General features: G+C 33.4%; 1 protein-coding gene across 5 annotated transcripts in view; it reads right to left on the reverse strand.

Annotated features, from left to right (window-relative positions):
• PCDH17 (protocadherin 17) overlaps positions 1 to 24,806 on the reverse strand; it is an 88,411-nt gene that overhangs the window by 17,472 nt on the left and 46,133 nt on the right. Inside the window, exon 4 of one of the 5 annotated variants that reach the window (XM_080575716.1) lies at positions 1 to 24,806. This exon is cut by the window's right edge and continues 13,645 nt beyond it. The exons of the other annotated variants lie outside the window; for them this stretch is intronic. The gene's annotated coding sequence lies outside the window, so the exon portion shown is untranslated. 5 annotated transcript variants of the gene reach the window in all.

Here is a 24,806-nt window from a genome sequence, read left to right on the forward strand (position 1 = left end):
TTTATTATATTTATTTTATTTTATTTTATTTTATTTTATTTTATTTTATTTTATTTTATTTTAATTTTATTTTATTTTATATTTTATGTTTCCAGAAACTTAGCAAGAAAAATGCAGAGCAGCTGATCAGCTGTACTTTGTGAGCAGAGCAAGTTAACATAATAGCTATGTCCAAAACATTGTCCTATCTCCTGCTTGAATTCAGAGGCAGAGGAAGATGAGAGCCAAGCTCCTCACTAATTCCTCTGAGCTGCCATACCTTGTTTTTGCTGCCCAGGCTCTGTTGGCTCCCAGATCTAGCTGAATCTTAAACACAGCAGAGTACTGGGTAATTTGCAAAAATGCTAAATTTCAGTTTTTACTTCTAGCTGTAGTTCAAACCTACAAATCTTCTGCAAACACTACAAAAGCATACTTTAAAATTTTACTTAACAAGGAAGTTAACAGGGATTTTTGTGAATCAGCCCATACTTTTGTGTCAGATTTTTTCATGCATTTCTGTCCATCATGAGAATATAGAATTGCTATCCCTGGATCTTAGAGCCAGATTTTGGGTTGTCTGAAAAGTAAAGAGTAAAGTAAATCACAGTATGCCACTTCTCTCCTTTCCGAAGACAAAATAGAAAGTATTGGTATAAATCAGCATATCTCAAATTCCCATCAACTGCTGATTCCATTCCTGAAAACAATTCTGAGCTCAACATTCCTATTTTAAAAGTTCAGTAGGACTGAACTCTCCCATTCATTTAGTCTGTGTCTTTCAAACATCAGCCCAAATATTCATTCCTTCTTTAAATAAATTCTCAGTTTAAATTTGGAATGTGCTTTTTGATTTAATGATGGCATTTCTGAGAAAGTCAGGCTGGGATGATAAACAAGGATTTCCAAACTGTCAACAACTTTGTTCATAAAACATCAGTCACAGTCTTCTGAAAAGCTGACATGCCTATTTAGCAGTTTTGTTGTTTTTGTTGTATAAAGATGATGAAAACCAATGACGATAACCCTGTAGAGCATATCTGCATTATCAAATGCTCCTGTGTTATATGAACACAGCTACTTTTAGCCACTATTTTACACTATTTTACTGTTTTACATGATATTCAGATAAACTCAATTGCAGCTGGGTGTTACAAACTGCCTCCAATATTTTGCAGCCACAGTTCATTGCACCTGAATAACTGCAAGGAGTATTTTAAAGCCATATTGGACAGATTAGCTAGGCTGACATTTACAACATATCTTGGGATAGATATTGTCAGTTTTAGAGTGTGGTTTTTTTTTTTTTTTTTGTAGAAAAAATCTAGGGGCATATTAAGGAGAAAATAATAATTGCATGAAAAGTATATAAAACCAGCACAGTCTATAATGAGTTAATTACTCAGCATAGAAAGAAGCTATTTTGCAAGTCTCTAATTTTCAAGTAAAAATAAAATAAGACAAGAAATTATAAAATAAATCTGAATGTTTATGTAAAATTTCTAAGTTTCATAGAATTTATTCATTAGAAATAAATTTGTTTTCATTCAAACTCTTTCTTTGAAATAAACATATCTAAAGTAACATTTAATTTTGCTTACTGTGAGAATATGTTTTATAAAGCAATCAGCAAAAGATATCTTTGAATATAATTGCCTATTTAATTTCAAAGAGGAAAATGTGGAATAAAAATACAGAATAAAGCATTTCACACATAGAGAGAGGTTTACATTCCCCATCCCTTTTTATTTTCTACCTTTGGATAGGAAAATGAAGCATTTTCTGTATAATTCCAGTGTCACAGTTAGCCTGCTCCAACTATGATGACAACATGCATCTTTGATGATATGGATGAATGCATCTAAAATTCAAGTCTTCCTTCTAACAAGACTGTAATCCTGTACAGAAGGTCAATGAAAATCTGCCTATTAAGGCCAACTGGTTGTAAGTACTAAGCAGCATTTTCTTATTAGGACTTTTTTCTCTCTGCTTTGCTAGCTGATTTCTACAGGGACATACATCTATTTACCACACTAAATCCTGTTGTTCATCTAACACATACTCTTTGTTCATTTCCTAGAGGTAGACAAACAGAACTGGCATTATTGTTAGCATTCTCTGAAGACACGGTCAATGCAGATGTAGCTAATCCCCTCCTACTTGTTATTCAGCAATCAGTGTCTGCCAATAAGATTTGGGAATCCCAAAAGACAGTGTTTAAAGGGAAGGGTTAAAATCAGCTTGTTTAAAGACATTCTCTGTTCCTGAGATCATTCGTCATATTCATGGAATCTGATCCATGGAGAGAGCTAAGGTTGTCAATTAAATTAAATTAAACTAGATGGACAACCATCTGAGTGAATGAGATCACTGTCATGATCTGAAGTAACTTTATTAATAGCGAGAAGCTATGTTGGTACAGACAGTTCTTTTAATCTGTTCTTGAGGCCCACATATTCCTTGCAAAAGGCTCCATTTGGGAGGTATCACCTCTAGAGCTCAGCTCCCTGAGAAGCGATCATATTAAAAGAAACCTGCTGGGGTACTTGATTTAACATTAAAGTGAATTTATCTGCTACTCCCAACTTTTTGAGAGAGTAATTGAATTATCAAAGGCTGCAATGGGGAATATAAAGCCTTCTGAGAACAGATCTGTAATATAGATAAAATCCTCAACTCATGCCATGTGATTATCTCAAAATGTAGTAATAGGCCAGGGCTAAAATACACCTGAATTTAAGATTTCTTTTGCCTGTCTTAAATGTCTCTCTACCCACCAACATTATGGGAAATTCATCAAGTGTTTTGAACAGGAAAAAGGCAAAAATATTTTAAAACATCTTATTTATTCTCTTTTCTCAACATCTTCAGGTATGCTGTGTGCCCATTTGGGTAAGTTGCATCAGATTTGCTGTTCAACTCTTTACATTATGTACTTTCATCTTTCACTATTTATTGACATTCAGCAGGAATACACAAATTTCCTCATTTTCAGTGAGATGACACATAATTAAAATCAAACATGAACTCATCATCTTCCTGAATTAGTGCACATAATACTGATACTTGTTTACACAGAAAAACTGCTATTAGTGAAAACATGAAGTTCATCTGTGAAAATTCATGTTTGCCCCAAATTTTAAAAGAGATTTATCTAGTATTTTTATTATTATTATTACTGTTTCTCTTTGATGTGCATATAGTTTTGGAATTGTAAAACAGATCCTCGCAAAAGAGACTGGTACAATGTGTGCAGGTGAGTCTGGCAAAATTACAAAGCAAAAGAGATTTTTTTGTATCCCACTGACTACTTGTCAGAAAAATCATCTTCATATGCATAAATAAACATAGATGTTCACAACGATATGTTTGAATATACATTACAGAAACAAAGCTGGCACTGTACACATATATGAAAAGTACTTAATTATGCTATTAATGTAGTGTAATTATAAAAATAATTTTTAAAAAGCCACATTAAAATTGAAAGTGTGAGAATAAAGCTCACAAGACTTTCATTGACAGAACAAAAGATACAAGGCTGGCTGTGACCCTGTAAGCCTCCTATGCTGCAATCAAGTGTAGTGACAACAATCTGGATGTGTTCACTGTGTGAAGAGGTGAAAAAAGTTGATTGTGAGAAGTGTGAAGACAATTCTATATCCATAATGTATTCATCCCACAAGGATGCATTCATCTCCAGTGCACAAGGACACCTGTTAACATGCTTTCTCTTAACAAGCAGTTTTACAGATACTTCAGTAAAGCAGGTAAAGGATCAAAAATAGAGGATAATTTAACAACATGCTTTAAAGCAATAGAACGGACATACTATAATCTTACTATATTGTAGAAAGGTGTCATGTCCCATGGACACCATCAGTTATAATTGTGAGTAGCTAATAGTTGTACCAAGAACCATCTGCTTATCTTTCATTTACAGAGCAAAATCTGTAGCATTCTCAAAACATTCTGGTGGTGTTTGCATTTTTGCTTTCTTTTATGGAGAGTGGCATGCAGAATCTGAGGCTCAGTGAAGTAAACCTGCAAGCAGATCAGGAGAAGCTAAGGAACTACTAGTTTTCTCTAATTTATTCTTCTAAATACAAGTTGTCTGATTAAAGAGTGTGAGAATGGAAAGAAAAAGACAACTCCTCCCTGATTTAAATGCATATATATATTCTTTCAGTATTTTAATCAAATGTCTTTTCAGCCTCTCAAGAACCTCAGAAGTCAGCTGGTTTGTCCCTGATTTTTAGAGCATCATTTCACTTACAGTTCCATCCTCTGACTTTCCATTTGTCACCAAAGGTAATTTAAGCTTCTGCAAAACTTTGAATAGCTTTGCTCATTCACTGGCCTTCTAGCATGTTCCTTCTGCTGATATTCCTGGTCATAACAGTTTTGCCCTCCATGAGCCTTTCCACAGTTTGTGAATCATTTAGATTGGAAAAGACCTTCAAGATCTTCAAGTTAATTGTTAACCTGACTTGTTGAGTCTCATTGCTAAACCATGTCCCATACTGCCACAAACTGGGGATCTTTCACATATTCAAAAAGATTGAGTATCTTGAGGTGTTTTTAAGCAAAATTTTTAAAGAAACAATGTATTAAAGAAACGATGTATTCAGGGGTGATTATACTGTCTGCAAAAAATAAAATAAAATATGATGGTATTTTATAAAAGCCTACATGTGAGATAAAAATAGATTTTATTTTTTTTTTTCCGTAAGAACCAAGCTGTTCTCATTTTACAGTAAGGTAATTCTATTAAATTTCCAAGGACACACAAATTTTAGATATTCACAGAATTTCACTTTACCACCTGAATGATAACATGGTAACAAAACCACACAGTTCTGTGAGCAATAGAACTAATTAATACTTACTTTCTGCATTTATTATTTGTATTAGTGTTATTGACTAACACGTCTTGGAAGGCACAGTCTGCTTGAAACTTTTTTGGTAACTGAGGCATTGAAAATGGCTTTCTTCAGTCAAGAGTCTCCAGTGTCTAATATTCTGTGACACTGTTTTTTCGCTTATGTTGGGCAATTATATAGTTTATTACAGCTGTCTATAAATGCAAAAATTGTGGAAACTTATTTCTAAGTCCTGTGTCCTTGGATAGATACTGTCTCAAAAGTTACTTGTAATCAGGGAAACAGTCAGACACATTTTGCAATTTCATGGAGTTATTGGAGTTACTATGGTGATATTTCTTTAATAAATAAATAAATAAACAAATAAATGAAAACTTGAAAATACATCTTAAAATGATTTTCAACAACAAGCTATAATTGTAGTTGAAAGGCTGATCTCCTCCCTACATAACACTTATTTTTGTTTGAATATATGCAAAGCACAAAGAGATCATGGACACTACCATATATTACGTAGTGGCTAAGTTTTTCAAATATCACTCTCTGGGCTAATCAATTTAAAGTCTCTTAAAATGATTCCTTGTTGAGAAGATAATAAGCCTGAGAAAACCAATATATTAATGTGTCCAAATTGTTTCTGATGCTGAACTAACTCAGACACTTCCACTCCACATGTAGTACTATTTAGTGCTGCTCGTATAGACAGGTGTATGTATTTTTACCTGACTAAGGAATGTAAGTGGGACATAGCCCCAGATTCAGATACTTAGGTGCCTCTAAGGAAGGAGGTTCATATGTCAGACAGGTGTCTAAGTTCCCATTATAGTAAATGGAGATCTACTTAAAAGAGAACGCAATGCTCACCCTAATCTAGATACCTACATTTGAGTTGAATCCCATTGCTAATTAGCTGTATGAATAAATTCCACTCTGAATGTCTAAATATAGATGTAGGTTACCATCTTTAAATAGAAATATATGACAATGTTTGTTTCTCTACCCTAAATACAAAATTATTTGTATTCTATAACTCTAGTGGTAATGTATTTTGCAGAGAATTTTGGCAGAGATTCTGAGCACAGCTACAGAACTGACATCTAATTGGATTCATTTTATTTCTGTGTTAGGAAAGGCCTATTTTGATTAATCAGTCTTACTATAAAAATGTGCTATTTCATTCACAGCGGTTTTCAAGAAAGCTGTTTTGAAATTTCTTGGAAGACATGCTCCAGCTTGTCATGCCCAGCTGTGTTACATCACATGATTAATGAAACCCATATCTTCCTACACCAGTCAAGAAAGAACTAATTTAACTTGTTCATATTCCTACCTCTTCCATAAGGGAAAAGGAACACATGTACAGATTTCCTAGTGATACTTGCAAAAAAATGAGCATGTTATCTTTCGTACTCTTGTACTTTGAGCGAAGGTTGAGAAAGGTGAAGTTTTAAGAGATTATACGACAAAATTAGTCATAAGAGGCCAACATACTTCTATCAGATCATATCAGATCAATATATAAAAATAGGGTGGGGAAGGGGAAGGTAAAAATTTCAGGCAATACTTCTAAACTGTTTCTCTAAATAAGAATTGCAAGTTTAGACATCATTCTGCAGCATGCACTGTTTTATAAATATTCAGTCTATAATAATTTAGATATTTATTTGGATACAATTTTAATGGACATTCAAGATCATTTCAAACACAGAAGGGAAATTTATTAATATAAACTTTCAGATCAGAATTTCACTATGGAGAAAAATGTCAAGGTAAAACAAACTTTAAACCTAGCAAACTTAAGCATGCCATACTTTACATGAGTAGGAAAAAAACAAAACAAAACAAAAAAACTCTTTTATAATGCAATATTTGTGAATAGGTCTTTCTGAAAAATTCAAAAGCACGAACAAAAAAATGTAAGTACCCACATGAAACACAGAGTAAGAGGGAAGACCCTGTGTATATATGTATTGCTTAAGGGTAAAATCCTATTAAAAACAAACGAAAACCTGCTAATTATCAAAAATTCCCAGTTCACCTCTTAAAACAGTCTCTATTCCTCTATAAGTTTTACTTGTTCTAAATTGTTGTATTTAAGCTCAGCTATGGTTTGATTGGTTTTTTTGTTTGTTTGTTTGTTTTTTTTTTAATGGTATCAACCAAAACTGAAAGAAGGTGTATGTAACAGAAAAGTTTTATCTCCAGTAAGCCTTAAACCAGAATTCATTTTAAAAGATGTCCAAAAACCAGGACTCTAGTTAAGCATTAACATAAGTTTTCCACACATCCCTGCAACTGACCCAACAGGAGATGACCAGGAATGAAAATAGTAGTACTTTTTATCCTATGCATGCCTGTAAGAGGTCTGATTGTAGATATATGTAGTGATGAACAGGAGAATTATCCACATGAAAAGTATGTTAACTTGAATGAAATTTAAACTGCTGCCAAGTGTGTGAAAAATGGTATATTCTTATAATTATTATTTTTTTTATTCTTAATTCTTTTGTTTCAAGTCTTGTTCTTCTGTTTATCGGTTCATTTTTCACTTCTTTTGTTCCACCTTGAAAACTTGTAGCACACTGCCCTTTTGATTTTTGACATATAGTTTTATGAAGCATCATAACTTTACTTTTCATTGAATAAAAATATCCAGAACTAAAAATAAGCCAGAGAATCAATATCCAAAGCTGAAAAATATATATAAAAAAATCTGAATGGTTATCATCTCTGGCTATTTTTCTTTTCATATTATGTTCAATTCTGTTTTATTGATTTATTTATTTTACTATTATGGATTTAATAAACTCATAATTGTACAGTGACTACAATTATATGACATCAAGTGAGATGTGGAGTCAGTCACATGCAATCACAGAGAAAAAAATTACAAATAAGGTTTCAAGCTTGATACATTTTAGTGAGATATAGGAGTTCTCACAATATGGACAGGCGGACTTGAAATGAAAATCTTTTTTCATTCTTAGCTGGTATCTGTGTTTTGCAGTAGGGCAGGTAGTAACAAGACAAAGTATTTCAGGCTCTTTAGCAAAAACTGCCTTTTCAATAAATTTACACGAGGCAGTAATGAGCTATATCGTGTGCTGCTTAATCTGCTCGGAAAAAAAAAAAAAAAAAAAAAAAGTGGGAAGAAATTCTTTTGCCCAGATCTCAGGTATTAAGTCTGTATATCTTTTATGTTGACAGTTCAGCTTCAGGCTATAAAATAGAAGAACCTGTTCTACATCTACTGTTTAAAACAAGAGCAGAAAAACTAAACCTCCATCAATCTACTGTCTTCATTTTATGGCTTATCTGTGGCAAAAATGAATCATAAGAAAGATTTGTTCTGATTCCACAGAACAATCCATCAACTTGCTGGTATCCACAAACCATGCTTTCCTACAGAAATTGGTAGTAATGGCACAGTTGCAGTATCAAGCATACTATAACATTGAGCTACTGCTATTTGCTTGCAATTACAGTGAAAATCTGTAATAAGAATGTATCTAGAAAATGTACATGCACACACTACATACCCGCAGTCATACAAGTTGACATGGTCATTTTTTACAATACCTCTTCTAAATGGTGTACTCTCTATTAGAAGCTATACCAGAGAACTAGAATAAGACAGTGACTTAGTTTGATTTTTTTTTTTCAGATAAAATTTGTCATATTCAAATTTTATTTGAATATAAGATGCTTAAAAATCTATAGTTTCTTCATCAGTTTACTTGTAAGCTTTTCAAGAAACAAGTCTATCGAGTTGTGAGCTGTTACTTTTTAAGCTGTGACTTTTCAAAAAAACAAATCCTACATAGCTTTATAATATTACATTTAAAATTTGAATCACAATAGAAAAAAAAAATAGCAGAAAATATTTCTTCACCTGAAGACAGTTCAGCAGACCGAAGCCCATTTTTGATGGTATGTAGGGTGAGGACAACAACAACAAAAAGCAAATTTGAGAATGCTTGAAAAATAATTTTTTTCATTAGCAAGCAGAAAATTAAAACACAGGGGAAAGGATTCATTTTACTTCTGAATCCTTCTCCCAGAATGGTCTCCGCTTTTATCTTAACCTTGTGAAAAAAGATCTCTGAAAAAGTGCAGCAGCAATGCCATTCAAGTGCTCAGTTTCTTTAGTTAAGGGTCACTGGTCAAACCCACAGGGCCTATTCAACTTGCATTGAAACAAATAATCTACTCAGGGTAAAAAGGGGTGTACAGTAGGGTAGTAATGAAAAGGATTTAATGTATTAAATTATTATTTATTAAATTATTTAATGTATTTGAATGTAATGTACTCTGCATGTAATTTGCAGCCATCTTTTTCAGATACCTCTATCTAGTCCACAATTTCATAATGTATTCAATCTCAGTGTAGAAAAGAACAACTAAGTAGAGAAAAAGGAAAAACAAAAAAAAGGGGGTGAGGGGCATTCTTAAAAAAAAAATAGTTCAGTTTGCTTTAAATCATGATGCAAGAAATGGAAAAAGGGATGGAAAAACAATGATGTTTAATTTAGTGGCATTTATTCTATAAAGATGGTGGAAAAATAATGCATCTGCTATGGATTATTTAGATATTATTTTTTAAGTATGAAAAAAGACTAATTGCATAAGCAATCAAAAAACTTCCCATGGAAAGAGATTATAGGGTTTCTGACCTGATATCATATTCATTTAATCTACTTTATGAAACTGCTTGAGGAAACATTCTGCTGCTTTCTGAAAGAGTGACTTGGGGATTATTGGAGCTGTATAATTGTTTAACTGATCAGACTGAAAAAGAAACACTTTGTTTTGCTTTAATCTTGCAGAAATGGGCTATGAATTTGAGAAATAGATTGCTGTCTTGCCAACAACAACAACAAAAAAAAAGTCTAGCTGAGAGCAACCATAGCTACTTTTTAAAAAATACATATTTTGAACAGTCTCATTTTCTTATTTTCAATCTTTATTCAACATCTGTTCTTTCCCCTTCCTCTCTAACACTAATTATGCAGAAATCCAGCATAAAACAGGTTGAGCAGTTAATAACAGGCAGTTTAAATTTTTTTTCACACTGATGCCCTGCAGTTGTTTCTTTTTTTTCTTTTTCTTCTTTTTTTTCCCTTTGGCTTCTCATTCAATTTGTATATATTTCTTTACTGAAGTATGTTTTTACAACATATGGAAACACCGAAAAATAAGTCTGGGAAATGCGTATGTTCATATTGTTCTTATTGTGATATCTAGCGCATATAAAGGGAGAGAGCAAAATTCAGAGTTTGTCCATTTAAAGCAGAAGGAATTCTCTCACCATGCCCACTCCAGGAAGACTTCCAGATCTGTTTAAGACATTATGTATAAAGGTTGACAGTCTCTCAGTATTTATCTATGTATTTGTTTTCTTATCTCAAAAATAGGTTCACTTTGCTTTTCTAATTTTGACATAAATTCAGTATACCTCCCAAAAGTAATCATGGTTTCATGATAAATCCTCATTTTTTAATACTTCATTTCAGTAAGTAGCACTTGACATTTAGCCTAAAAGAGATGGAAAATGTTATACTGACAGATGTTCAAAAGGTCCACTAAAATATAGCAGTTCCTCAATACTGAAAAAGGTACAAGATGTTGTTTTTCCCTGAATTTCCAAATAATTCACTGATTAAGATAAGGGTCCTAATTCTGGAAACATTATTTAAAGTTGGAATTAAATGAGAAAGAACTAGTAAAATTGTAGTAAATCTTCAACTCACACACACACACACACACAAAAGAGGAAGAGAAAAATTACAAAAGCCAATACTATGCAGAAATAGAATGGATTTCATTTTGTGTGAAACATTTAAACAAACAAAATGTGGAAAATAAATGTGAAAGTACAGCCTACCATAATTAGAGAATTCTGTCTTCAGGTTTGCATAAATACCTGAACTGAAATTATTCAGTGAATGTTGAATTAGTTTATAAAAGATGGGATCCAAACATGTTTATAAAGTTGAACATTTTCCCCATGGGTTTAGCAATAGATAACTCCTCATATTTGTGCTCTGTGGATTGAATTATTTTGTTTGGTTTTATATTTTCAGTTTTATTTTTATATTCTTGGTATTTGAGGCCACTATTGTATATTTTCCATATTTTCTGTCAGACTTGCTTAAATAATGATGATTTTTAATATTTTTACAGTCTGCCTGCTGCATGACATTTTTTTTACATTTATGTGAAGTTTTGCTCGCATATTTATTATTTTACAATTGGAATAGATACTGCTCTTTATTAATAAGATGGCTGATGGCTCCTGCTGGAGGAAAAATATTATCTGTTTTCTGTTTTCTCACAAAAGGTGACTAATAGTTAAAATTTACCATGGAGGACGCACATAAATTCCCAGCACATATATGAAATATTTGTTCTTTAAGAGGGTCACAAAGCTGCAGATCCTGAACTTCAGGCTTTAAGGAAAAGAGAAATTAAGCCATTTAAGTAGTATAGTAGATTTGACACAGATGAATAAAAGAATGCTTTTTAACTAAATATGAATTAAAAAAAAAAGATTAATATATTTTCTTTAGGCAAAATTACATGTAGGATAGTTACAGATTATCAGATTATTTCATTCCTTTGTCCTTCTAAAAGATGTCTGTTTTACTCCCCAAATAGAAGGTTAAAAAACATCATTTTCAAATGAAAAACAAAAAAAACAAAACACTTCCAATCTCAAATCCCTCTTTGTGTTAATATATATGTATGAATACTAAAAAAAAAAAAAAGAAAAAAAAAAGGATTTGATTTTTTTAAACAGGGCCTAATGCTAGAACCTGCTTTAATAGTGAAAGATTACATGGACATCTTTTTCAATGTTCCTAGTAAAGTTAGCTATAAATATGTGTATACATAACAGGAGAAAGTCTTTTGTAATGCAAAATTTTACTTTGTGGGAAATAAATAGATAAATAAATCCATGAAGGATTTCTTCAGCATATGCTTGAAAGGACTCTGTAGTTACACTTTTAAGTTACTGAAGTTGCAGAAAACTCTTTTTGTTCCACACCAATTTTAACTGCTCCCAGCAAAGGAATCAAAGTAGAAGAGACAGTTTAGGAGCAGAGAGGAAATGCTAAAGAATGTTAAAAGTAACTGAAAGACATCCTGCATCTTGTATATACTGAAATTACCTTGGAAGACTGCTTAGAACTACCTGTCATGTAGTGCATTGCTACTTACTGTGCAGTCAAGTGTACCTAGAAAACAGGGATTCTTGGAATTGATCCAGACAGACTGCAATTTAGATATTTATTAGATTTACTAAAGATTTATTAGATTTATTATGTTATCGGTGTGTAATAATAATAAATGCATCAGCATCTTCAATGAAAGTACAAAGACCTGTTTTATAAGAGATTGATACAACTATACTATAATTTATGGTAAAGTCTTTCTGCACGTTATCAACAAAATTGCAATACTGTATTTTTACACTGCAAATTACATCTTCCTCAGGTAGCGTCAATAACCTCTTCCAAGTAGCACATAATTTTCTTCATTTTCAGCAGTTACTGATGGGAGTTCTACTAAATGGATTTCTATAGTGACTAGCTAATACGATTAGTTAATCTACAGTTTTATGATATTGGGACCTCTACCCACTACACTGAACTGAAAAAGATACACAGTTATATCTTCTTAAAATGATTATATAAAAGCAGAATTATGTCTTTGAAAAAGGAGGAACAATACACTATGCTTCTATTGACAGTGGATGTCCACTTATTAAAGGTGATCTTTGCATGCAAGTTGCAGTAGTTCTGGGGAACTAATTTTTTTGCAAAACCATCTCTTTTTAAATTTTAAGTATAAATGTAGATAAAATTTATTTCTTATTAGAAGAAAAATCCTGCCTATAAATGTTTTCTTTTTTTTTTCCTATATTTCATCAAAACCAGAGATTTTGTAATTGCTGTTGAGTTATATTTAGTATGCAGTAATAAAGAAGACACAATTACTATATATACCTAACACCACTTCAGGATTATACCAAGACATGCTAGCTGTTGGAAAGTAATATCTTCATAGCTTTGAAGTAGCCCTTACCTTCTTACATGGATGCTTTCATCATAGTTAATCTTGCCCTGACCTTTGTTCTTACATATAATGTTTGAGGATACTAGTCTGCAAATGCCTTGGTTTGACCATACTTATTTTGGTAGTGATCAAATACTTCTCAGCTCTCAGAAAGAAAAACAAATTATCGTGATTTCAGAGAGATAAAATTAATATCTATATATATCCCAGCTGTCTAAGAAATTCCATAGGCCACATCAAAAAAAAAAAAAAAGTGGTTAGTCACAAGATGAAGATGAAACAAATCTTTGTAACTTTATCTGAGCCTCAGCCACTGATAGTCTATCCTTCAGAAAATCTTACTTTTCATCAGATATAGAGACTCCCTTGTTTTTTTGACTAAGACCAAGAAATCCTTTTGATTTATTTCCATCAACGTTTACCAAGTATGTCATATCTCACCCCAAATCGCCATTAAAAACAATAAACTCTATAATCAATCTAATGCCTACAGTATACAGCTGAACTGTAAACTTTTGTTTTATTAAAAGCAGTTCATATTCAATTGCTTTCTAAGTTGTTGGATATACTTCCGCAATAATACTTCCACAATAATACTTCTGCACCAGCTATGTGTTTATCAGAAATCCCCAAATTCAGTATAACTATTCACCAGAGATGTGGTGCATATCCTGAGAAACTGATGATCTAAGAAATCTGAATGATAACCTTTGCAGTTTAGAAGATAGAGTGATAACTGGAAGTTGTCTGGTACTGATCCTGACTAGAATTGATGCTGACTAGTGTGTTGGTCAAAGAAGTCATATTTCCTTTCTTTGCAAAAACAGTATTCCAGTAAATGCTGAGACACACCAACTATAGCAAACTGACGTTAGCTATCCAATTGTCTAAATCCTAAGCAAGCTCAGGAAGATGTTAGTTAACTAAAAAAATCTAAGCAAGTTTAATATTCTTGAAAATTCAGTCTGGACTCGGGTCATGGCATAGATTTGACAGCACATTGATGACGGATCTAAAGAGGAAGACAAGACATTCATTATTCTTATACTCCTGTATTTCTGCATTATTTAATATTGTCAACCATGAGGTCTGTCTAGTTTATTTGATCTAGGGAGAATGTGCTATACCTTTTTGACAGAAATGAGCAATAGCAGAACCTCCATGTGTATCCAGCATGGCAAAAACCTGCACTTCTGGTGAACTGCATAATGATCAGTATACTTTCAGGTCCTAGATATATGTATCATGATCAGGTTACATATGATATATATTATGTTACATAATTCACATGATATGGACTGAAAAGCCAACACCTCATGTGTAGCAGATAGTTTGACCTCTATATTTCAGAAAAATGATGCTACCTTCATCAGGAAGGTACTCATGAAGGAATTCATCTCATGAAGGAATATTAACTAGTTCAGCAGAAATTCAACAGAGTAAATGGTGCCAAAAGTATTGTAAAGCTCTCACAGTTATACCGTAGTCTCCTGTGGATAAAATTGTACCACTATAAAGAATAAGGTAATATGTGTTCGGGGAAGGGTACATTACTTAAATAAGTAAATTAGGAAGTTACCCTTACTATGATCCCCACCTACTTAGTGGAAAAAGAGAGGGTTATTTAGGTCAAGTTCTTGATATAGTGGCTAAAATTCTTTTGGAACAAACTCTCACTCTATTTTGGCTATCAAATAAATGAGGAGGAGTAGTAACTACACCATGTATCTTAGCATCTCTATTCTAAAGTTCTCACAAAAAAAGCATTTTATAAATAATATTTTCCTCTTTTGCTAGCTGGCTACAAAACTGTCTCAGCCAGGCAGAAAGTGATCTGCTCTTGCTCAGTTATTATTCCATTTTTCAGATTAAATGCCACAAATCTGAATATGGTGTTTCATAGTACATCCAGAATTAAGAATTTTAGCTAGAATTGGAGCCCTCTGGGACATAGGATACCAAAAATGCATGAATTTAAAGTTGAGGCACTAAGGTGTTTTCTCCTTCTGGAAAGAAAATGAGAGATCTTAAGTCAAGAGCTTATCACACCACTGGGAGGTACTCAGAGACTACTGTGATGAGTGTCAACAGAATGAATAGGAATATCTAATAGATAATGAAAATGTGGGAGAAGGATGTCTTTCAGAAAACTACCTGCTCTTTTCATGATAACTTGGCGGTATATGTGCAAGATGTGCATATATATTTATAATATATATTTTTTTCCTACTACACAGTGATGATAGCAATCTCCTCTTTTGCTATACTCCTGTTTGACAAGACTGATTTCTTCAGAAAGAGATACATGCCTTTCACTTCCAAATTGAAAATAGGTCTGAAAGGCCTGGATGCCTTTAAGTTACTAAGTTTTGCCTGAATAAACAAGAATTCTAATCACAAGCATGAGATAACTAATTTGAACAAAACTAGTAATAAACCATCCTGCTATGTGGTAGTGCACTGGAATGAGTGCAGCATAAAAATTAATATATAAAAGAAAAAGAGGGAGGTGGACCACACAGTGCAGTTGTTGTGGCACTTTATTTTCCTGTTGTAATATTTTTTTTCTTTATTTTTTTTTCAAAACAAATGTAAGAAATTTAAGTTAAAATATATGTATATATGTTTAGGGTAGGAAGGATTTGGGGCCATTAACCGTGACAGAGCTTTCTTTGCCCTAAGCAAGCAATCTTTGTGCTTTCATAGCATGAACCAACAATGTTCATTAAGACTGAAATGAAAATACAACAGTATTTCACTCTTGAACTAATATTCATGTTTTGTTAAATGTATCCACTTAGTCACTGACATAGGCTCCTTTTCATGATGCATCTTAAGAGAAAATACAATTATTCAAATGTGAAAACTCAAAATATCTTTTTCTTGCTCAGATGTTCCAGTAATTTAGGGTGATCATGTAATCACCTTCAAATTGTTGCCCTAAAATGTAGAGAACTGACAATAAGTTGCAAACTTCTACTACTGGAAAAAAAAAAAAAGAGAAAATTGCATAGCTTTAAACAAGGACAAAACAGTATACAAAATTCTTACTAGAAATGGAAAATAAGATTAGAAGCATTGCTTCTGATCAGAGACAGTCAAACCAATAGAATAGTGTTAGACAGCAAAAAAGAATAAGAATGGGAACAGTGTGTAAAGGAAAGCAATGAAATGATTAAAAAGACATGCCTTATGCAAAATAGGGAAAAGGTGATCAAAAGCTGAAAAGCTAATTATAAGATCAGAGAAATAAGCAACATATAATTAAGCGGTAATAATGAGAAAAATCAAATACAAGGGTGAAAACAGTATGTAACTAGCAGGAATGATCTGAAATACTAAATAAGAAAGATAAAAAAGGAGTTTGTGCAAGAAAAAATAAGCAATACTGAAGTATATGAAATGGAGGTAATGACAAAAGTAAAATGCTGGGGAAGAAATGTAATGTAGTGACTGGATCAAAGGAGTGTGGTAGAAGTCACACAAGTGTTACTAAGAATGATTAATAGTAATAATAATGATGAAGAAGATGATTAAATTGATTTGTTTTAAAAAGAAAAATCAGGAACTAAGAACAGTTATAATGGAAAAGAAATGAAATTCACACACACACACATACGCACACATACACAAAGAACAATTTAAGCCACTTGGAAATGCCAGTAATATCTGTTCAATCTGACTAAATGTATACTTCCTAATGCATATTTTAGTGCCCATCAACAGTATATAAAGTATTACACAGAAATGCATGCATAATAATAATACAAGCCTAAACCATTCAGCTGTATCACAAATAATAATTATCTGGGACACTAAAAGATCATGGCAAAAGCTAATCTAATAAGTCTTCCATTATCCTTTAATACTTTAAAACTGTGCCGTGAGCTAAACAGTTGTCAAAATTGAGTTCTGTTTACACCGAGCTGAGTAACAGTGAAATAAACAGAGATCACTGCTGAGCTCTAATTACAAAAACAAATTGTTCTCTCTGTAATCGAGCTGAAAAGGTTAGTCTCCTTCCCCTCCTGCCCCCATCAGACTTTATGCTTATTGGAGGCACAAAGGCAGATGAAAGATCATATGTCATTTGTTGAGCAGATAGGAATTGTAAGAGAGGGGACATAACAGAAAGAACCCACCAGATAACAATGATTAGCTGCTGCCTTGCAGGGATGCGGTCACGGAGAGCATGGTGACTACTTTATACCAGATATTGTATTTCATTTTAACTCAGTTAACGGCATACTCCCTTCTCTCCAAAGCAGGGTGCCTAAAGTGTGGTCTACCAGATAAATGCAATCCACAGCTATCCTTCTTCAGAAGGGAGATACAGACAGGAGACGTTTTACAGACAGGCATAGGGAGGTTAATCTCTGCTCAAACCTGAAAACCATATGTACTACTATTCCCCATATCATATATGTAAAATTTGTGATTGTATACATTCCATCTTATGCAAATTCAATATACCATAAATATTTGTGGATAATTGACAACATACATATTCAGGAACTAAACTATTAATAAGCCTGCATCAGAAGACTGTGTCCAAATTTCATACTGTGAAGTACTGCCCATGTGAATGCCCAGCATAAGAGGAAGTAGAATAGCTCACTGTTTATCATATCTTCTAAGTTTTTATTCATTCCTAATGGGGAAAGATTGTGAGCTCTTCATTTTGAAACAATAAAGGCTTACAATGATAGGCACTTTGATGTCTAGCTCACCACTTCCCAGCCCTCTTGCCAATGTTTTTCTCCAATCACAATCACAAATTAACTGGTGTCTGGCGCCAATATAGATGTTCATGCCTAAATATAAAATGCTGAGTGCATATTAACAGCCATGGTTGCCTGTATCATCACTTCTCTACAGACATGCAACTAAAAAATAAAGAAATAAAGAAAGAACTAAATATAACACAGCTCCTCAGCAGGTACCAGTGTGGTGAGAATAACCCATCACAGTTAGACTGTAAAAATTTGTTTTACACAAGCCAGTCTCTGCTTGTTCACTATCAGAGACAATACATTTTGCATCATCACTTACGTTGTTTTCCTCATCTAGCATGATAGTTACAATCTCTATTTCTCAGCTCTGTGCCCCAGGGACTAAAACTATCAAAGTACAAGGAAGGAAAATACACTAATAAAAATGCGGGTACCAACCCATCTCATGAACAGAATCAAAGTCACCTTTGATTTCCAACATGCTCACAGCCCTATCCAAGACAGCTGCTAAATTACTACTTTAAAACACTGAAAGACAGTATGAGAAAAACTCTTATTTTATGAATAACTGTTACCTAACACAAACAGCCTAGCTTGGATAAGAATACTAATTCATTAAAACTAGCACACAGTTTTGCATCTAGAACTCAAATCAAAGAAAGGACTACTGAGAAATTTTATTACAGTGGCAAAGCATACTGTTACTTTGAATAGTGAATAACAAACACAAAAACAAAAACTGAAAAAGGCAATTAAATCTACTTAATTCCCTCTTCCTACAAAACTACATCAGATCTAAAAATTTAAGGCTCATTTAAAGCAAATGGAGTGGGTCATTAACAGCTTGTTGAAGATGTCAATCAATTGAAGATGTGGGAAGAATTTAAACACATGTAAGTACTGGCAGTCCTCATGTCTGATTTTTTTCTTCTTGTTTTACTAAGGAAAAAATTTCAGTCTTGCACCCGTATTGGAACTAGATGCTTGCTCACAATGTAGATTTCCATTTATAATTCTTTCATAAGATATCTCCTCTAATACCATAGATGTTAAGAAACCTCATGTTCTGGGAGTGGAATACCTACTTTCTTTATCCAGAGAAATTGAATAGAAATGATTTTAAAGCTTGCTATTAACACCTTAGAATTTCTAACACATTTGACTAGATGCATTGTATCTGCACTTATAATACATTTTGTAAAATCTGACTATAGGTGTTGCAATCTTGTTTTATTCAACAATATTTAAAATTCTTTTCAATATTTTGTCGTAGTACAAGTCTGAACTTTCTATTAAGGAATAAATTCAAGGTAGCCATTCATAGTTTACAAGAAAAAGAAGTCATTCTGTTATATCTTCCATATAAATGTCCATTTTAAGTTAGGAGAGCATAAAGCCATTACTTTAAACAAGAATAAAAATTGAACAGAAATCTGTACCATATGCTCATCTCAGAATGATGAAAGTACACATTTGTTTGGGTAGTTTCTATCAAAAAAAATCTGTAATATAAACATAAAACATTAAACATGGAATAATAGAGAAACTTTTATGCTCTTGTCTCTAAATATTATTTATAGTTAAATCTTATCTGTAAATATTATTTATAGCTAAAATGTCTCCTTAATTGCTCAGTTTAAGCATTTGACATCTCATATGATACTCAGTGATAGTTTCCATCTTGCTATAATTCTGGTTTGGTAATTTGAAAATATAACCTACTGCTTACACCTTAAGACCTACCTTTTTTGCATATTCAGAATGGACATTCATTCATGGGGTATGCAAACCAAGTAGCTTACATTTAAAAGACATAATAAAATAGGACAAAATTGCAGGAACAGCTATTCTAATTGTTTGAGCCTATCATCCAACATCTTACCTACATCTATCAGGGACTTCTGTTCAAAGGATGTGATTTTTGCAAAGATCTTTCCTTTTTTTTTTTTTTTTCCTTTCTCTTATGTTCAGTTACAGCATCTGTGAAAATGTACATTAAAAAATCTGTACCAAGATGTTATAAACTGCATCAGGCTACAAAACTGTTCACTTCTTCATTAGCAAAATTGTAAAAAGAAATAAAAATACATATTTATTTCCTCTAAGCAATATGAATTTTTGACCTTTCAGCCTAGAAGTGTTGTTAGAAAACACCTAGTTCTGACAGAAGCAATATTTTCCTTTCTCTGGGACATGGTTCCCCAATACGTAAAGCTAAAGTAGCTTAGTACATGCATCAGTAGTGTATGGAAACTGCTCTCAATGCATTTCCACCCTGTACCTTTGTGGTATAACTTTAATGTTATGGTGAGTTGGTTCAAGTGGCTAAAAGAGAAAAAACACCCATGCCAGGAAAAAAACCAAACAAATTAACTAGCAAACAAACAAACAAACAAACAAACAAACATTTTGACATTCAAGAGAACATGACAGACCATGTGCTCATCAGGAGCTAACACTTGCTAAGGACAGTCCCACCCTTAGAAAGCTTTTGTTTGTTTCAAGTGCATTAATTCCATCCCAAGTACTGGCCTTCCTAGGCATCAACTGTTTCCACTGCCAAAGAAACCTGGGTACACAAGAGATTTCTAGGACGTGAATTCTTCATGATGAGAGCATGAATCTGCCCATACAACTTAAGACCACAAGTTACTTACTAGCCACATGCATGAGTGAGACTGTAAATCTATACCTAATGGGTCATCCACAAAATGAAGGATCCTAGCTTTATATCTACTTCTTCTACATCATCACACAGATGTCATTAAATCTAAAGGACAAAAAATAGCTAATTCATAGAATCACAGAATGGTTTGAGTTAAAAGGGACTTTAAAGTTCCAACCCGCTACCATGGGCAGGGACACTTTCCACCATATCAGGTTGCTGAAGGTCCCATCTCTTCTTCTAGGGAGAGGGCATTCACAACCTCTCTGAGCAACCTGTACCAGTAATTAGCCACTCTCATAGGAAAGAATTCCTTCCTCATATCTAATATAAATCTACTATATTATATTATTTTAAAGCTGTTACTCCTTGTCCTATCATTACACACCCTGGTAAAGTGTTTGTCTCATTCAGTGTTAGCCAGAGAATGAAAGAAGTGATGATGGCAGGAAAAAAAAACAGAAATCTGAATATCTAAATACTACGAATGGCCTCTGTTTTCATAAATCATACACTTACTGTTTACCTAGGTAGCACAAAATCTATAGAACAGAATTAGAGTAGAGTAGAGTAGAGTAGAGTAGAGTAGAGTAGAGTAGAGTAGAATAGAATAGAATAGAATAGAATAGAATAGAATAGAATAGAATAGAATAGAATAGAATAGAATAGAATAGAATAGAATAGAATAGAATAGAATAGAATAGAATAGAATAGAATAGAATAGAATAGAATAGAATAGAATATTTCAGTTGGAAGGAAATTTCAAAGGTCCTATAGTTCTACATTACATCTCATTAAAAATACAGAGAAAGGAACAGGAATTCCTTATTTTTACCTTTGAAGATATTATTGTTTGTTGTTGTTGTTGTTTGTTTTTTAAGTTGGATTTGACAGCAACTATCAGTGTGACAATCTCTTCCTGTTGTCATTAGCATTATGTGGAAATCAGAGTGGAGGAAGCATGTATAATTGGCACAGAACAAGACAACTAGCTGTTTAAAAGGAAAAGCTACTACAACAGATCATATCAACAGCTCATATTTTCCACTGGTTCTCAATTAATTTTCAATGCCAGTTCAAGAACCTGGTCATAATATTGAAGGCTTTTATTGAGCAGGATGCATCACAGAATAATTCTCTGCTCACTGCACAATGAGACAGCTGTGTCCCTCTAGGCCACTTTTGTGAGTGTAAACCTCTCAAGACTAGAAGTAAAATGTTCTCATTTGATGACTGCCATTTGATGGAAAAGACACATCACCAGAAATAAACAATGGCTCCAGTCAGATTCTCCTACACTGAGGAAGTAATCAAAGCCAAGAAAAATAATGAAAGTTAACAAAAATGGAAGCTAAACAGCAGTAAATAAAAACTGCCTTGTCTATAAGCTAGGGGTTGGAAATCAGATCCTGTCATTAATTCCTCCATGGTTACATCAAACTTTACAGTGTGATGTAGATCTACTAGGATGTACACCTTGCCTATGGCTCCATATCCACATATCCAATTCTCGTTCTTCTAATGGAAACTCAGGTGAAATGAAGACAAAAACATGAATTCAATAGAGTCATAGGGACCCATTCTGGATTTTGTCCCAATAACCAGCTGAGCACAAGCAGGTCTCACGGTCTGAACGCAAAGCTATGGTACACTGCACTGTCAGGTCTCACAGGATGGATATATCCAAATGATTTGGATTGCTAGTTCTCACAGATTGTGATAAGAGACATCTGGAAATGTGATTAAGGGGTAGGTAAGATCTGAATCCAATGGAATTTAGCATACCATACTTACCAAAATGAATGTGCTGTATATTTCTTTGTCTTTTCACTAAAAATATGACTTTAATATTTTTGACATCCTCATGCGTTTTACAAGGAAACAGGAGTCTTTTTTTTTCTTTTTTCTTTTTTTTTTTTCCTTTCATATGTTGCTACTGTCAATTTTTATTTATTATTCACTGAAATTCACTCACCTTGCACACTATTCTTACAAAATAGCTGGAAAAGCTATTTTTCCTGTATAGGAAAAGTGGCGGGGTATGCTTGAAGAGTTACACATCTAGCAGTCACCACTGAGAAAAAAAAAGCATATAATGCTAATTCTCAGCATGCATCAGGGTGGAATTGAAGCTCAGCTGAACAAATTTGCAGGTATCCTTGTCTAACTTTGAGTTTTTCAGCCTGACAGTGCAGTGTACCATAGCTTTACATTCAGACCTTTTCTGTTCTTTTGGGTAAGGAAAACCTGAATACAGGGCTCATGGCTTTGCTTGTGATTCTGTGAGTTTGTGATTCTATAAATTTCAGTTTTTACTTTAACAACTTTTTAGAACAGAAATTGATAGAAGTTTGCTTTTCCTAAGGTTCCACATGAAGAATTTAAAATAAATATATATTGAAATTGAAAGTAAAATCTCTCAGATTAGCTGAGACTGCCATCCTTCTCTAAGAAGTTGTGAATCTGTGGAGCTCAAATGTTGATTCCTTCTTTACAGATTCTTTGGTCAGATCTGAGTAAGCAAATTAGAAGTGTCATAGCATTAAAGTTGCATAGCATGAATACCTTGAGTACTGTGTTCATCTCTGGGGCCCCCAGGACAAGAAGGACATGGAAGTATTAGGACAAGTCCAGAGGAGGTCCATGAAGATGACTGAGGGGCTGGAGCACCTATCCTATGAAGACAGGCTGAGGGAGTTGAGGTTTTTCAGCCTGAGAAGAGAAAGCTTCAGGGAGACCTTATAGCAGCCTTCCAGTACATGAAGGGGTCCTACAGGAAAGCTGGGGAGGGACTATTTGTCAGGGAGTGTAGGGTCTATACCATTTAACTACTGTACCTATAGCATCTGTATGGCTGGAATCTGTATACCCGGCATACCTTTGGTCTAAACCAGTTATTCTGACAAGCATTTTTAAGCAAGATTCAGAATTTAGCATAGACAAAAATCAGAGATTTGTGGTAACTCTGACAAGTGGAATTTTCTTCTTGGATATTACTTTTCACCTTAATGAAAATTCTGAGTGAAAAACATAGTAATTACAAAGGAACATGACTTTTCTGCATTTCAGGGTAAAAGAGACTGAAAGTGTTTATGTGACCAGATCATAACGGTTGGTTTTGGGGACTTAGAACCATTGTAGTCAGAGACTCCATAGTCTCTTTCTACAAAGGTAAGCTTTGAGGGACCTGAGCAACCGTGAATATGGATGCATTGACAACATGCTTCTTTTGTATCTTCTGATTCTCCCTGTATCAGATACAGCTGTGAAGCTGCAGAAAACTCCAAAAAGCTGTGGCAGCCCAGTTAGGACCCATGGTGAGAATGGATCCCACAGCAGAGATTTTTAAAGCAGGGCATCTGGTGGAGAAACAACCTTAACATATTGCTTTGATGAAACATCTCTAAGGTACACCACTGAACATCAGAGCGTGTAAGTTCATACGTATCTGATTGCAAAGGAAAGTAAGCATGTCTGATGCAAGCAAGGGAGGAAACACTCTGGCAAATTAATCCTTATCAATTACATGGGTGAATTTAAAGAAGATTTAATGTGGATGTTCTTATTCTTTTATTCTTATTTTTATTCCTATTCAGAAATAAAATGCTCCTGATTCAGTTTAGTCTAGTTGACTTTCGAATTGATTTAAGCTTAGTCAAATTGGCTGTATTTTAAACACAAATGAAGATATCTATACAGAGATTTAGAGTGATTTAACTAATCCACATGTAATGCTAATTTGGACAAATTTTCACAGCTGCGCCAATGTAGAAAAAGACAAAAACATTAAGACATGCACTAGAATGGGAAAAACAGTGACAACATTAAACAGTGAAAATAATAAACTGATGTTTATATTCCTGAGTGGAATTCTGCAACAATAACTCATGAAAGAGCTCTAAAAATATCTTTCCAAGAGTAAGGAAAATCAAAATGACAACAGTGCAAGGAACAGGCCTAAAATAAGCATTCAATATGTTGTGTAACAAAGTAACAATTCAAATGTCAGAAAAATGTTGTCTTTGATATGCATCATAATAATGCATATATAAAGCAAAATGGATGTTGCTACTATGTGTATTTGTTATTGTTATTTAACAAAACACCCATTAAGTGTGAGAATAAAAATCTGAAGGAACAGAAAATACAAAATAGTGGCAAAGACTGAAGGCTAGCAATATGATGTAATTTGATGTCATTTGTTTGTTGTTTTTGTGTGTTTGTTTGTTTTCCAGAAGAAAAAAAGCAAGTAAAATATTTTTACTTGAACCTTATAACTCAGTATGACAACGAAGTCTCTTTCATTAAAAAAAAAAATAAATAAAAAATATGAAGAGACGGACTTGAGTCAATTGAATCATAAGTGAAAGGTAAAATTCAACATGAAAATGAGACAGATATGGATCTCTATAATTGACTTGGTATACATGTGGTTTTCCTTTTGCCATCTTTCTGTCATAGACACAG

This window comes from Anser brachyrhynchus, assembly GCF_964034855.1.
Source record: "Anser brachyrhynchus genome assembly, chromosome: 1".
In the NCBI taxonomy this organism is placed as follows: domain Eukaryota; kingdom Metazoa; phylum Chordata; class Aves; order Anseriformes; family Anatidae; genus Anser; species Anser brachyrhynchus.